This window comes from Mauremys reevesii, linkage group 1 (genome assembly GCF_016161935.1).
Source record: "Mauremys reevesii isolate NIE-2019 linkage group 1, ASM1616193v1, whole genome shotgun sequence".
Lineage (NCBI taxonomy): Eukaryota > Metazoa > Chordata > Testudines > Geoemydidae > Mauremys > Mauremys reevesii.
Window position 1 is genome coordinate 81,490,349 of NC_052623.1, and position 12,676 is coordinate 81,503,024.

Sequence of the window (12,676 nt, forward strand, 5' to 3'; positions counted from 1 at the left end):
CAGTGAAAAGGTCTGGAGGGCCTGAGGTGAGGGGCAGTCGGGGAGCACCCTCTCGCAATAACTGCTTGAGAAAAACCCGAGAGGTGGACAGTAAGGCTGCCCCCACTTCCTGGAGTACGTGCAGGGGGGTGAGGAGGGTGGAGAGTCCCATGCACTGATTGAGCGCTTGGGGATCCACCCAGTCCCCCGTGTTGTAGTCTAGGAGGTCTCCAGTTCTGGTGGTTTCTGCCAGGACTAACCTCCGGCACACTGAGGGGGACTCTGCCATCTGCACACGAAGGTTGGGGTTGTGTACCAGGGGCTCAGTAAGGAGGTTTGCCCCCTTGGTGGTCACAACAAACCTGGTCACTGAGAACAGCTTCCAAGTCTGGAGGAGGTCCTGGTAGAAGACTGGCAGCTTGGAGAGGTCTCGCAGAAGACCCGTTGAGTGGAGAAAAAAGAGCTGCCATCATATTGGAGCCCTCAGAGGCAGTGGATGAAGGTGTGCACATCATGCCCTCCCTCAGAGGCTAGTGGCTAGGATACTCACCCTAGGAAGCAGGAGACCTTGGTTTGATCCCTTCCTCTATCTGTTGAAGAGAAAGGATTTGAACCAGGGTTCCCCACCTTTCAGACACCTGTCCAAATCACGGGACTATGAGGTATGCCGATGTGGTGCTTTTTCAGTCTCTCTTGTTGAAGACATACTACTTTAATTAAATATTAATTGTGCCAAAGACAGCATGAGAATTACACTACATTCTAGTGGTTAGGGCACTCATCAGACAGGTGACAGATTCCTATTCAAATCACTTTTCCTCACCAGGAAGAGGGGGAAAACTGAATCAGGGTCTCCCACATCCTGCATGATACCCTAAACCACTGGGATAAAGGTTATAAGGGAGTTCCCCCCAACCATTTTGTGTGGAGTTAGGTGCCTAACTCTGTCTCACAAGAAATGGCTTCGCCTTCTAACTCCAGGGGAGGGGTTCCTGGTTGTTGACTGCAAGCAGAAATAGGCACCTCCCTTCAGCACAAACTTAGCTGCTAAATTCCATGAGATGGACAGGCCTTAGGACTCAACCCTCTGGTAGACATTTCCCACTGGATAGTTTAGGTCGCTCTCGGCCTAGCATGCTGGCTTTTGTGGATCCCATTCTTAGGCACCTATCTCTCCCCATTCATTGTATAAAGAGCCTAGGTAACTATCTCAGACTTTGTGGATCCAGGTATTGTTCCATTTATTTACTAAGCACTTGAAAGTTGATGCAATGCTAAGTAGTGCAATACTTAAGTCCCTTTGTGGATCTGGGCTTAATATGTTTCTTATACTGATCTGCCTAGACTAGGATACCCCCTAAAATAATTAAGGGCTATTTGACTGGTTTAGGGCATGAAATTATTGGATTAATTGATCCTTTTCTTTTCCTGAGTGAACCCAATCATTTTTGTGGTGTACATCCTCTTAATTTCTAGTCAGGCAAATGGCAACCTACCTCTACATTAAGCCACTGGCTCAATGCCTGTAGCCCAATGGGCCATCTTACCTCTATTATATTCACTGATTTGCTTTATATTCTGCTTTATTATATTCAGCAGTAATGCAAGGAACCTACAGGGTTGTATCCTGTAAGACATTGGCTTCAGCAGTTAGCATTAGGCTTGAGGCCTACGAACTTTGGCATAGATAACTCCCCTAAATTTTGGGGAACTGGAAGTAGAATGTAGTGGAGGAATTTTGTCCATGATGACATCAGCCAACCACAGAATGTGAACTGACACCAGCTTCTGGAAGGTTTTGGACGGAACATCCGACCACAAGAGTGCCATGGTTACAAACTGACGTATATGATTATGGGGTGAAATCATAAATACACTAGCCTATAGAAGGACATCTTAACATTGGGAATGGGAGGAAATACATATAAGGAAGAGGGGAGAAACCCCTATTCAATATTCATTAGTCATGGTAACGTCAGCATAACATATTATAAAAATGGCATCCCAGGGCAGTAGGGGAGAGAATGATGGCAACTGCTGAAGATGAGGAAGGTGACGGTGGTGAGGAAGATAATGGTTAACATTTCGGGTTGTTCTGCAAGGGATGGTGTGAGTATGGATGTTCAGATGTACTTTCTGTATTATCTCTATCTACCTTATTGAGTGTGTGTAACTTTACTAAATATATTAATAAATTATTTATTTGTAAATATAAAAGAGTTCCAATAGTGTGAGTGTTGCACCTGTGCACATCAGGATTCCCAACTATATAATAATTTTAATAATACTGGGCCTGATCTTGGGACAAGATCCTGTCAACCCTCAAATTGATAACTGGGAATTTTTATTCATAATCTATAGCTACAATGCTTCATAGTATCATAGCAGTTAGAGACAGGAAAGACCTATTAGATAATCTAGTCCTCTCCCGGTAAATGCAGGGTTGTTTTCTATAGTAACTTTGCAAGTGCTTTTTCCATTCCAGTTCTAAATGTTCAAAGCAATGGGGCTTCTGCAATTCCCAGGGTGATTTCATCATTGTTTAAAGCAGGGGTTGGCTGCAGCCAGCACATCCCTCAGCCTGCGCTGCTTCCCGCTGCCCCCATTGGCCCGGAGTGGCGAACCGCGGCCAGTGGGAGCCACGATCGGCCGAACCTGCGGAGGCAGCAGGTAAACAAACTGGTCCAGCCCACCAGGCTGCTTACCCTGGCGAGCCACGTGCCAGAGGTTGCCGACCCCTGGTTTAAAGTCAATATTAGCACTTATTGCTACTGAATAGGATATTGCTAAGGCAGCTGTAGAGCCCATGAGACTAGAATAGGAGTCGTTGGATTGGTTAGGGAAAGCTCTAAATGATTTTAACCTTTATGATATTTTTACATAGCAACAAGTACACTGTGCACCTGCATGAAGATTTAAAGTATGTGTTTTCATACTACAACTTTTAGAGTGTAATTGATTCTAAAGGAAACAAACAATCTGTAAGTGTATATAATACAGCTTTCAATTACCTGATCATATAAAAAATCCATTTCACATTATATGACCTCATTTTGCAATCTAATAGCTAAAGAAAGTATGTTATGAATTTCCAATACAAGTTTATAATCCATGCAGTGTGAGAGGTGCACTTGAATTATAACTGTGCTGCTGCATATTTGTATAATTGTAAACATAAATGACCCTTAATTTGCTTAGACTAATGTCTTGAGTAACTATGATTCTTGCATAAGCTTTTTAGTGTTATGTTAGGGAAAAGGCATTTTCTTCCATTTCTGATGCGATTGGATATTGAGTTAGTTTGCAACAGAGTTTGGGGTTGGATAGGGAGAAATCCTGAAGTTTTCACAGGAAGATTATTGTTGAGAATTTTCCTTTTTGTTTCCACAGTGTGTAGTTCTAACTTCTTGTAGTAGATGTTTCTGCTCCTTCTCTTAAGTCTTCTTCAGGCAAAATTAAAAATATATATATTTACAATGGAAATTATCCTGTCCACAAAGAATCTGTCATTCAGCAATATATACACCTACCCACTGTACAGTATACTAGGAATATCAGTGTCAGTAATGAAATCTTAAAGTAAATTGGATATAGAGATTGTTTCATTCCTTCAATGTATATTAAGTATGTATGCATTGTATACCATATATGTTATAACACCCAGGGATGGGAGGGGAAAAAATCTTGCAAAAATTGCTGCTTTGTCTATCAAGGGGCAGATCTCTTAACATTCAGAGAGGTCTTTCTGGATTAGTTTTCAAATTTATTGAAACGTATTTAATCTTTTATCCTTTAAAGTCTTCTCCATCCTTCACATTAAGTCTCCTTCCATCTTCTCTTAATCCTGGCATGTTCTTCCCACCTCAAATTCACATTGCCTATCTGCCGCAAATACCACAAACCTTCTCTCATATATCCTCTTGTCCTGAATGGTGACACCTGCTCTTTTTGACCTGATGCTCCTGTTCTATCCCAGTCCCTCTCCCACACACCAGCAGCTGGACTCTTCCTTTCTTGACATCCTGCCAGCTCTTTCATAAGGTCCAAGCCAGTGTTGCTGGATTGATTGCCATTTGCAGTTTTCATGTACTCTGGGACTTCTGAGTCAGCCAGCCCAGAATCCACCACATAACCCCAAGGAAGCTTTAACATATGCAAGATTAGAAGACAGAAGCTAAACCCAGTAGAGGCTTTCAGACATGCTGACACTCCACAAAGGATTTGGTGAGAGAAAGGGAGGGAAAAGGAAGTTAGCTGGGATAGAGGTTACTATTCCCATCTGAACCCAAATTAGCAAAGATCTACTCACTTGGCGTTTTAGTATTTTGTGCCTGTTCTTTTTTTCCAAAACCTGTTTGCTCATCTCAGGTTTTGACTTCCCATTTTTGTTGCTGGAGCAGATGTTTTGCTTGTCACAGACATTAAGCTATTCTCTTACTGAGCAGTAACTGAATTATTTTCTAAAAGAGCATTTTAAATTTGACACTGTTTCTTACATTTTGAAAGCAGTGACCTCATTTTAAAAAGGTATTTTTTTAGTACAAATGTCACTACTGAAAAAAATATTAATCTTCAAAATTTAGTATAAAATGTCTCAATTTATTAAACATCTACTATACAGAAATCAGCTGTCACAAAATGCAGTCAGGTATCCTAGTGAGTCCTGGCATTCCAAAAAGAGTTTGTTTCAAGCAGGAAGCATATGTTCTTTGTGGTTTTATTAACATAAAATTTTAAACAAATTCCTACCTTTTAAAAATGTCTTTGCCAATCTTGCTTCAAAGGACCATAAGCTAAATATTAATAATGCCAACATAAAGGCGAACTTTGCGGTAAGATAAACTCACTTACGCTTAATTCTCCTGATACCCTAATCCACTACTTCTCCTTTTTCCAGTATCTCATATGTTATGGGGACTACTTCTAAAATTAAAAAACTCATCCTAAAAAAATTCTCAACTAAAAATGTTGCAAATAAAATCAGTATTAATAACCCATTAAAATAGTGGACTAACCATTTGTTTTTTCCTATTATACTACATTTTAATATGTAAATTAATATAATTCATTCATTTTCACATTTTCTTTCTGACAGTTTCAACTGTCACTACAATATATTTTAAATGATCTTTTAGTATAATTTTAAGAACATTTTCAGAATAAAAAATAAGAACAAGACTTTGCAAAGAGATAGTTAACAAAATCTCTCTCTCAAAAATATTCAGACCATACTTTATTACTTAATCAAACAGTACAGATTTCTCTAATGGTGATTTCCATTATGAATAGCAATGGAGATTAGGAAGTTTATACATAGGAGGATCAAAAAGAAGCATATCTTATCTTAGGTATTTATAGGATGCCAATCATAGTATCTAAGCACTACTTTTTTTTCTTCTTCAAGATAAGCAAATAAAACAACAAATTGTACTCTGCTCTTTCCATCCTTTGGTCTAGCTCCTTGAGCATTAGGTTTATTTTGTTTTTTAATCCTCCGTCTTCTTCTTTCCTCCCTTCTTTGTTGTTGCAGGTAGAACACTTAAAGAAAAAAAAAGTGCTTTATCACGAGGCCCTGAGAAAATACAAGCTGGGTCTCATTTGGAGCTCTTCCATTAGGGTGTTCCAAACATTCTAGTCTAGTCTAGTCTAAACAGCAGTGTAGTTGCTTTGCCTCTGGCCTTAGAAAGTTATCTTGGAATTCCCAGCACTCTCAACTGGGGCTGTTGGATGGTGAGCACTTTTGAAAATCTGTCCACTTAAAAGTATGTGACTAGATGGCCGCTGAACTCTTTTGGAAATCTGGCCACTTATTCAGATCCCTAAGTGGAAGCTATTGGGTACTGAGCTAGGTGCAAAATCTAACCCTGAGTCCAACAATGAGTGCAGATGCCAGATTCAGCTCCATGGTGAAGCTGAGTTTTGCATTTAAAACCTCTTCATGTATAATAAATACGACACATCTCCCCCGAAATGACAGAATTTAATCTTTGAGTACTATGGGATAGTCATTCCAATTAGATGTTAGATATTCTTGATCCTACCTCGGCATGGGGCTAGACTAGATGACCTCTTGAGATCCCTCCAAGCTCTACATTTCTATGCTTCTACTACAGTACCATAGTTAAGCTGAGTAGAACCTTCGATTTAGGGCTAATTATTCATAGTGAATGAAAGTCCACACACATAGATTGGCATGAAAATTGTTATGCTAGCTCAGGACCTGGGGTAGAGCTAAGGGGCTCCTGAAATGCATTCTCCCCATTCTCCAAAATTATCTTATTTTAAAATTTGCTGGTTCTCATAATGTTCCTTTGCCCACAGCTAGGGAAGACTGAAACCACTATCCACATAAAATGTATACCCTTAGACTATCTCCAGGGATATCTGATGTCCAGCACCAAGTTCCAGCTTCAAAATCTAAGAATTCTAAAGTTATTAAACAGAGTATTCCATAGCTTTCTTGGAGCTATATTTAGCACACAAGCAGAAACTTGCTTACACAGAGGGAGAGGGAGATAGTTCAGAGCAGCATTTTTATTTACAGGCTACATTTCAAAGGGTTCCAATAGTCACAGGAAGTGTCAGATTGACTTAACACTTGTATGCAACATCAGGGGCTGGGAATAACTTTGTAGGGCACAAACACCTCCAAAAAGCCCACGCCAACCAACTCCTGTAGATACTCCATAAAGAAAAAAATCAATTGTATTGTAAAAATCAATTTAATATAATTTAGGGCTACCAATATGGAAATGCCCTGATCATAATGAAAGGGCAGAATTGAGTTTTTTTGGGTGCCCGCCCTGTTGATTTCCATTTCTTAACAAGTCTGAATTTCTGTCAAGTGTAACCTTAACTCTGGATTTCCAGGGCATGTACTATTTGTTTTGGAGTTAGTTACAACATCCCTATAAAGCATTTTACCCTAAATAATTGATATGTTCTCTCAATCTGCATCATAATATAGTTTGTGTCTGGGAATGGATAGAGAGGTGGTGTCTGAGGTAGCCTCATCCCAGACTATCAAAAGTCTTTAAATTAGATCTTGAATTTCAATTGTAAATAGCCAGTGCAGTCTATAGAGCATGGATGTAATATGTTTCATTACTGAAACACTGTTAAGTAAGTGGACAGCTGTATTCTCCACCAGCAGAAGCATAAAAGTGGTCTTCAGGAGTAGTTCATATAGCTGAAGATCCAACAGGACTCATCCACAAATCTTAATAACAGGAGTTAAGCCTGGTACATCTAAAAAAGGAGCTAATCTCTCCACTATGTGGTCCAGTTGTTTTTCCCAGCCAGTTAGCATTGCCTCTTTCTTACATCCAGACTGAACTCCAGTCAACCCCAATGCTAAAGTCTAGGAAAGCCAACAACGTTATCGTGCTGTGATGCCAAGATGTAGAATGTAGCGTGCAAAAAGAAGGAGTTGTAAGTTAAAACTGTTTTGCATTCTTATGTCCAGTGGGTGCTACAAGACAACAGCTATAATTTATTGCAACCTTTGATGGTCAAACAACCTCAGATGAGTCATGGTCATGTGACCTAAGTCAATTCTGCACAATTGCCCTTCTCCCTGGATAGCTGAAGCAACTTCTTTATTCTGATCTCCTCCCTGTGCATAAAGTTGTTTTATTTCAGCTAGCAGATGACAGGTACTGTATAAAGGTATCTGTGTACTCATGGTTTATATTATTGCCAGAAATCCTTGATAAATATGCAACCTTATTATATGTGTAGTTATTCTCACTATACATTTCACAATATATGTCCAAATTTGATATTCCAATATTTATAATCAGTCAGCATTTTCCTTTTATGTTTTTTGACAGGAACATAGGCAGCATTCCAGGCAATTAGGGTGAGGGATGATTCCAAAACCAGATTCATTTCCACTCCCACCCCCTATATCCTTTGCTGAAGTGAGATTTTTTTGTATTTTTCAGATTCCTTCTAGTTCTAGGTAACTTCCTTCTGATTTTTTTACAACGTGATCATCCATTTCCCTACCTGCTGTTTGTTAGTTAGCTGTTGTTTTGAAATGCATTCATCCCCTGAAAAAGCGTGCAGCATCTCAACAGGTGCAATTATCAAAGAGTCCAGTCAGAGGTAATACATTATTTACCTGCAGTAGTGTAGTCTTTCTACTGTCATGTCTATTTTTATTATTACTATTAATAAATAATTATTTTCTTCAGTGACTTCCAGCCAAAGATCTCAAAGTGTTTTACAAGCATTAATGAATTAAGCATCTCTGCAACTCTGTGGCACAATTAAAATTATTATCCTTATCTGAGTCAACAGTGGGACACTATTATGAAAAAAACAGATTTTTAAGAGCAGGTTAGACAAACACTTGTCAGAGTCTAGGTAATACTTAGTCCTGCCATGAGTACAGGGGACTGGACTAGATGACCTCTCAAGGTCCCTTCCAGTCCTACAATTCTATGATTCCAGATGGAAAACAACCAAGGCACCAAGAAACTGTCACTTTTCCAAGGTCACAGAGAAAGTCTGGGGCAATTCTGGGAACAGAACCTTAAGTTTCTCCACTCCCATCTCTCTAACCATATGACATCTTTAAAAGTGTCCCTCCCTCCTGCCATTTTTCTCCTAGCGATACTCTTTGAAATCTGGGTTATTTTTAAAAAGGTGTACTTTCAACTTCCTCTCCACAGGCACCAGTTCATACAGTATTTTAATGTTCCAAATACCTTGCATGCAAGCCACAATAACTAAAAAAGGATGGTCCAGTTTTGTGAGTAGCTTTATGGTTCACTGAACATTTTATTTAATATGGAGATTGTATTCGGAGTTTGATTTGCAGATATAACAAGCCCAAATGCTTCAGTTTCTAATGGTAATTAGTTTTCAGCCCAGACAGTCTGTTTAGCTCTATATTTACTACCTTGTAAAGAACTATCACAACAAGCCCTACAGCATTATTTGAAAATTAATAAGCTAAAGAAGGAGGAAATTCTTTACTTTTGCATAGCAACACTGCCTGTATTATACTTTTTGATTGCAAAATCCAGCTTTTCAATTATAGGTTTACTAAATTGTGAAGCTTGAAAAAACTATAAAAGGCAATTATCGATGTTTCTTAATACCATAGCTTACTAATGCAAAGAACATTTTACTGTAAAGGAAACAAAGAATTGTTTTGTGAACAGAATTCCTGTGCTTCCTGAGTCAGAATGGAATAAACATTTTGATTCACATGTTTTCATTGTTATTCACAATTAATATTAGTTTCTGTGGTGGTTACAATAATCTGCTGCAGATTCCACTGTAGCTTAGATATTAGGAAATAAAGGTACATTATTTTTCTATATTTTGAGTGTTTATTTTGTTCCTTTAATATGGCATCAGAAGATGAATAGAGCAGATCCTTGCAGCAAAAACTATTAATTTGACTTCTCCACTCATGGCTGATATTTTTCAACCCTGCTTCTTTAATGAATAGGCACATGGAGGAGTCCCTCTTCCATTCACTTTCACTGTGTCCTCTGTTGGCTCTATCTGTCTCTCTGACTTCATCAAATTGGTGGAAGAAGAGTCTTCTTTGACCCATTGTTATGTTTTTGACCTGGATTTGTTATCTGGGCACTTCTTCAGTGGATCAGAAATGGGTAACTTCACACGGGCCTTGGAGGCTGAGAATATCGCCGTCCTTCTGCCCACCCAATATGCTTCACCAGTCTCTCCTACCTCAAGAATGTGGGTGGAGGACATGCTTCAGCTTGAGGAAAGGACCACTGCACGGCCTAGCTAGTGGAATCTGCATCCCCAAGTTAGGCACCTGGCTTTGCATGAAATGCATGATGGAGAGTTCAACATCTAACACAGTTATCCCCAGAAATCAGCAAGCTGGGCAGGGAGCCGCTTTTGCTAACCATGAGTGAAATGAAAAAGAAAGGGGTGTGAGATAAAGACCCAGATTTACACAGGGATTTAGAAACTTAGTGTTAGATCCACAAAGAGACTTAATGTTCAACGTTGTGACACCAGACTTTTTGGTTACTAGCCATTCAGTGGAATCCCCATCCCCGAGTTGTGCCCAGATTCTCTATACAATGAATGGGGAGAGATAGGTACTAAGAATGGGATAAAAAAAAAAGCCAACACAGTGAGTGGGGAGCTGCCTAAGATAGCCAACATGAAGTGCCAAGGAGAGAGGATGTGGCCTAAGCCCCACACCTCTCAGGTAGTTTGATGCCTAAGTCAAGGCCAGAAGAAGGCACTTTCTCCCCTTGGGTTTCTCAGCCGTGAAGCGTCTCCTGGAGTTGCACACCTAAGCCAGGTCAGCCCTTTCTTGTGAAAACCAGAGGGGAAGAGAGAACCTTTCCTGCCTCACACTCCATTATACCCAATAGTCCAGTGGTTAAAGCACTCACTTGGGAGGTGAGAGATCCAGGAAGTCATTGCACTGAATTAGGCAGAACAGGGATCTGAACTTGGGTCTCCCATGGTTCTCCTAAGCCAGCGGATCGTCTGAGATTCTCTCAATTTCTCCAGTTAAAACTGTTCCACTTTGTATGAATAATTACATGTTTATTGGTGAAGGGACTTAACCCTGACTCCAACATCCCAGGTGAGCACCTTAATCACTGGCCTACAGTAAACCTCTCTCTAGCCTGATGACTATTAAATCAGCACACAGCCCGAATACAATTAATTTAGTCCAGCCCTATCTCTCTGCAGGGCTCCAGAGTTGTCACCTTTGCTTTTAGCACCTACTTCTCTCTCTTACTTCCTCACTAAGGAGCTGAGAGAGAGACAGACACTAGCTGTCCAAGAGCTCTCAACTCATTTCTGGACCAGGAGGGGAAAGTCAGAAGGAGTAGGCTGGTCTGGTGCATTATTCACAGCGGGGAGAGAAGTTTTCCAGCCTGAAAAGAGACCATCACTTAAGGAACTGATCTATTTCCCCAAACCCTTCCACTCGGTGGAAATTGGAGCATCTCTTCTCCCTCCTACCCTATCCAAAAGCAGCTGTCTTCTCTCTTACACTCCCTGCCTTAGAACTGCTTCTTGGAGAAGAGAAACAGTAGATGGCCCAGAGGTTTCCTCCTTATTCCCCACCCACAAATCAGCCAGCTGCTGCTGCCTGCTGCCTTGCCAAACACCCTGCACCTGAGACTGTGGTGCAGTGGGACAAGGATGAAGGGTCAGATGTCATGCAGTGTGGTACCCTTGAGAGCCCTGACCCCAGTCCTTAATGGAAGAAATTAGCACATTAATGGCACTGATTCACAAGCTAAGAGAATGAATTTTTCTCAACTCCTTTGAGAAGGTTCTGGGCCCCACACCCAACTCAATTTCTGGCAATGGACTTTGTCAACAGTCTGTGTTCAAATCTGGGAAAGGTTGACTTTTCCTCTTATCAGTACTGAAATGGGTGTCAGAAGAGATACAGTCTGGTGCAAGAATGCCTCTTTTCACAAACATAGACAGGGAGCCAGGGGCGGCTCTAGGAATTCCGCCGCCCCAAGCAGGGCGGTGCGCTGTGCAGGGCGCTCTGGCGGTCGCCGGTCCCGAGGCTCCGGGGGACCTCTTGCAGACGTGCCTGCGGAGGGTCCGCTGGTCCCGCGGCTCTGATGGACCTCCCGCAGGCATGCCTGCGGATGCTCCACCGAAGCCGCGGGACCAACGGACCCTCCGCAGGCACGTCTGAGGGAGGTCCACTGGAGCCGTGGGACCAACGGACCCTCCACAGTCATGCCTGCGGGAGGTCCGCCGGAGCCGCTTGCCGCCCTCCCGGCAAAATGCCGCCCCAAGTGCGCGCTTGGCGTGCTGGGGTCTGGAGCCGGCCCTGCAGGGATCTCTCCTTAGAAGAAAAAAATAGGATGGCCCAGAATCTGAAGCCTTAGAAGTGGTATAGAATGGAAACATGAAAGGGAGCTGGATGCATTCACTATGTATGGTTCCTAAGTCTGCTGGGGGGCCATGACTCAGTTTTAAGTCTAACTTTCAAAGCAGCTCATCCCTCTACAGCTTTGCATTGCTTTCCAAGATTTAAAATCAAGATTTCCAAAAGGCAAAAACTGATCTGATCTAAGCCTTCTTTGGAATTCCTATCTAACCAAATGATGAGACATTCTGATTTTCTGAAAAGAAATGTTGTATCAAAGGAGGGCTTTACCTTGAGGAACTGTAGCTTGATGATGAGTGGTTATGCATTGCCTCAAGCCTCTTTCAATAAAAATACTTATTCATGCAGACTATCTTGATTGCAGCGGGTAACAGGAACTCCGAAGACTTTGTATCTCAGCCTCAGTAAGCCTTCTCAAAGTGTCCTGGTAAATATACAGAAGCCCACCCTTTTGGAAAAGTACTATAGAATTTAATAGGGATGAAATTAATTGGATTCCAAGGACAATACAGTGAAATTAATTGGATTCCAAGGAAAATTATATCCTTTGTATAGAATGTTTAAATGGATCTACAGAATTTAACAAAGGATTATATCCCTGTTCTAGAATACTATAGCTTGGATTAAAACTCTATAGAAAATGTATTACTTTATTACATGCTATAAGACTTTTCCCTAAGTCATTTTATAAACTCCCTCTCTTGTTTAGACTCTCAGATTCACAATAGCTGCTATAGTTTTAACCCTATACATTTCCTTGCCCAAAGGGAATTCATAACGAACGATATCAGGAGGTGATATTGTAATTCAGATGTATTTAGC

General features: G+C 41.0%; 1 long non-coding RNA gene across 1 annotated transcript in view; it reads left to right on the top strand.

Moving 5' to 3' along the window:
* The first annotated feature begins 1,793 nt into the window (after nucleotides 1-1,793).
* LOC120383371 overlaps nucleotides 1,794-12,676 on the top strand; it is a 30,498-nt gene continuing 19,615 nt past the window's right edge. Inside the window, exon 1 of the long non-coding RNA XR_005588432.1 lies at nucleotides 1,794-2,088. This is a non-coding gene — a long non-coding RNA (uncharacterized LOC120383371). The remainder of the gene's footprint in view (nucleotides 2,089-12,676) is intronic.